This window comes from Acipenser ruthenus, chromosome 2 (assembly GCF_902713425.1).
Source record: "Acipenser ruthenus chromosome 2, fAciRut3.2 maternal haplotype, whole genome shotgun sequence".
Classification (NCBI taxonomy): Eukaryota; Metazoa; Chordata; class Actinopteri; order Acipenseriformes; family Acipenseridae; genus Acipenser; species Acipenser ruthenus.
In genome coordinates, this window is record NC_081190.1 from 100,648,631 (window position 1) to 100,651,877 (window position 3,247).

At 43.2% G+C, this 3,247-nt stretch overlaps 1 pseudogene; it reads left to right on the forward strand.

The window, feature by feature from the left end:
* The first annotated feature begins 818 nt into the window (after positions 1 to 818).
* LOC117409091 (general transcription factor II-I repeat domain-containing protein 2-like) lies at positions 819 to 2,610 on the forward strand (annotated as a pseudogene).
* Positions 2,611 to 3,247: the final 637 nt, after the last annotated feature.

Below are 3,247 nucleotides of genomic sequence, written 5' to 3' on the forward strand. Positions count from 1 at the left end.
CTGGTGTAACATTTACCTTTCATTGTTAGATACATCATAAGCTATGTAATAGGCTGAAACATCTCGCAAATTATTGAAGAATTGATAAAGTTACAACTCTGTGTACGTCATATTCCACAAACGAACTACATTGTCCCTGCAGAAAACTGCTAACTCAGTGTTCGGAGTGTTCCAACATTTTGAGTGGAGTATTAGCTTGCTAGCTTTCGCTTCATAGCTAAATAACTAGTTAGTTAGCAATACATTTACCTTGGATCAACCTTCCTAGTGGGCTAGATCGTTTTTATTACGGTTTTAATTCACCAACACTTCATAAATTTAGTCTCACACGCAAACTCTGCTCAACACAAATCACCCCCGCTGCGTGGAAACTGGCCTCACGGAGCTCCGTCACTCCTCAGGAACTTCAGCTTGTTTTAGGTTGGGAAATACAGTTCTTTAAGCGAAGACAACGTATTTGGTGTGAAATTAATCCAGTTTCCACTACAATTTCTGAACGATTTCTGAACATAACTGTATTTTAAATATATATTTTAATAATCGCAGGTTTAAAAAAAGCCTATGGAGAAATCAATAGGACAATTTCACTTCTGGAACCTGTGGGACAGGAAGTGACATAATACTTCGGGTCTCTATTCACTACAAGTCCAAACATGCACTGCACGCTCTGGCGCGAACCACGGCATATATGCACAGTTCACAGGCCTACACTGAGCATTCCGTTACAGTGCGCTGTGTCACGCATACACTTAACTTAAAACCTGTCACAACACAATCACTCACTCAACAATAGCTAGCAAGCTAGCCAGCCATCAAAAATGGCTAAAAAGAAAGTAGACAGAGAGGGCAGAACGTTCCAGGACAGGTGGGAGATTGAATACATGTTCGTGGAGCACAGGGAAAAACCTGTTTGTCTAATTTGCAAAGAGAGTGTATCAGTATTGAAAGAATTTAACTTACGATGCCAGTACGAGACCAAACACAGAGACAAATATGGAGACTTGGATAGAGAGCAAAGGCTACAAAAGGTGTCAGAGTTAAAGAAAAGTCATGAGCTCCAACAGAATATGTTCACCATGGCAAAATCACAGAGTGATGTGGCTGTAAAGGCAAGTTTCATCGTAGCAGAGGAAATAGCTAAATCAGGCAAACCCTTCTCCGAGGGTGATTTCATAAAGCAGTGCATACTTAAAGTTAGCGAGGTAGTGTGTCCAGACAAAAGGCAAGCATTTGCAAATGTTAGTCTCTCGAGAAATCCTATAGCCGAGAGAGTGGATGAGTTAGCTACCAATCTGCAAGATCAGGTCAGTGCAAAAGCAAAAGACTTAATTGCATACTCACTGGCTGCTGACGAGAGCACAGACACTACGGACACAGCTCAGTTGTCAATTTTTATCCATGGGGTGAATCCCGACCTATCCGTCACTGAAGAGCTTTTGGGTGTAGCGATGCATGGTACTACCACAGGGAAGGACATTTTTCAACAGGTCAAGAGGTGTGTAAATGAGACGAATTTCCCATGGGAGAAATTGGTGAGACTGACAACAGATGGGGCTCCAGCTATGTGTGGTGAAAAGAGTGGGCTGGTAGCACAGGTGCGAGAGAAGATGCAAGGGGAAAATTGCCCGGGCCAGCTAACAACATACCACTGTATCATACACCAAGAGGCGCTTTGTGGCAAAGTACTGAAGATGGAACACATAATGAGCGTTGTTATGAAAACAGTGAATTTCATCAGGGCCAGGGGATTGAACCACCGCCAGTTTCGGTCACTTCTTGACGAGCTGAATGCCGAATGTGATGATGTGCCGTACCACACAGAGGTGCGTTGGCTAAGTCGGAGTAAAGTGCTTGAGATTTTTTGAGTTGCGTGAGGAAATCGCCCTTTTCATGGAAAGGAAAGGGAAAGAAATCAAGGAGCTTCGGGATGAGAGCTGGCTGTGTGGCCTTGGTTTCTTATGTGACATAACGGACCATCTCTGAATGTGAAACTGCAGGGTCACAAACATGTTATTACTGACATGTATGATGCCGTGAAAGCCTTCCAAATGAAACTGCGTTTGTGGGAAAATCACATGCAACAGGGAAACTTTGCTCATTTCCCGACATGTCAGACAGTTTCAAACTCACTTACCAGTGTGTGGCTCTTGCTGGCAAACTGAGCCTACTGCGCACTTCGAAAGAAGATTTGCCGACTTCAAGATGCAGCAGTTCACTTTCGAGCTCTTCTCCAATCCCTTTGCAGTGGATGTGGACAGCGTCCCAGTGGATATCCAAATGGAATTAATCGAGGTACAATGCAACAGTGCACTCAAGGCCAAGTTCGACTCAGTCGGCGCTGCCCAGTTTTACACTTTCGTCCCAGACACGCTAGCACAGCTCCGCCTTCAGGCTGCCAGTGTCCTCTCCATGTTTGGAAGCACATACCTATGCGAACAGCTGTTCTCCCTGATGAAGATAAACAAATCCCCTCACAGAAAACGTCTGACGGACAAGCATCTTCAATCCATCCTGAGAGTTGCCTCAGCACAGGATTTTGCCCCCGAGAGTGACCAACTTGCCACAAAGAAAAGGTCCCAGGTGTCAGGTTCCACAAGTAGCAGCAAATAGGCCTTGGCAGGACAGCTATTTTTATTTATGTTTAAATGTCTGGACTGATTTTTATTTATGTTTTGCAAGTAAATATCATATGCAAAATAAAAATATGTTTTATTTATGTTTAAATTATTATTATTATTTGTTTATTTAGCAGACGCCTTTATCCAAGGCGACTTACAGAGACTAGGATGTGTGAACAATGCATCAGCTGCAGAGTCACTTACAACTACATCTCACCTGAATGAAGGAGCACAAGTGACTTGCTTAGGGTCACACAATGAGTCAGTGGCTGAGGTAGATTGAGGTGGGATTTGAACCGGGGACCTCCTGGTTACAAGCCCTTTTCTTTAACCACTGGACCACAAATGCCTGGACAGATATTTTTATTTATGTTTTGCAAGTGAATATCATATGTGATATAAACATATGTTTTAGTTGTGTTTAACTGTCTCAAATCCTATCTGAAGTTAGTTTGGCCTGAGTGATACTGTTACAGCTGTAGATGTACGTTGCTAGCTGACATTCTTGTAGCTTGGTTACGCTACCCTGTCATGCGCCTGTGTCGTAAAAGGCTTGTTATTATGTTTTGCGGCATTGCCGTTTGTGAATATGTGAGTGTGTGCAAGTGAGATTAAAAACGTGAGACACA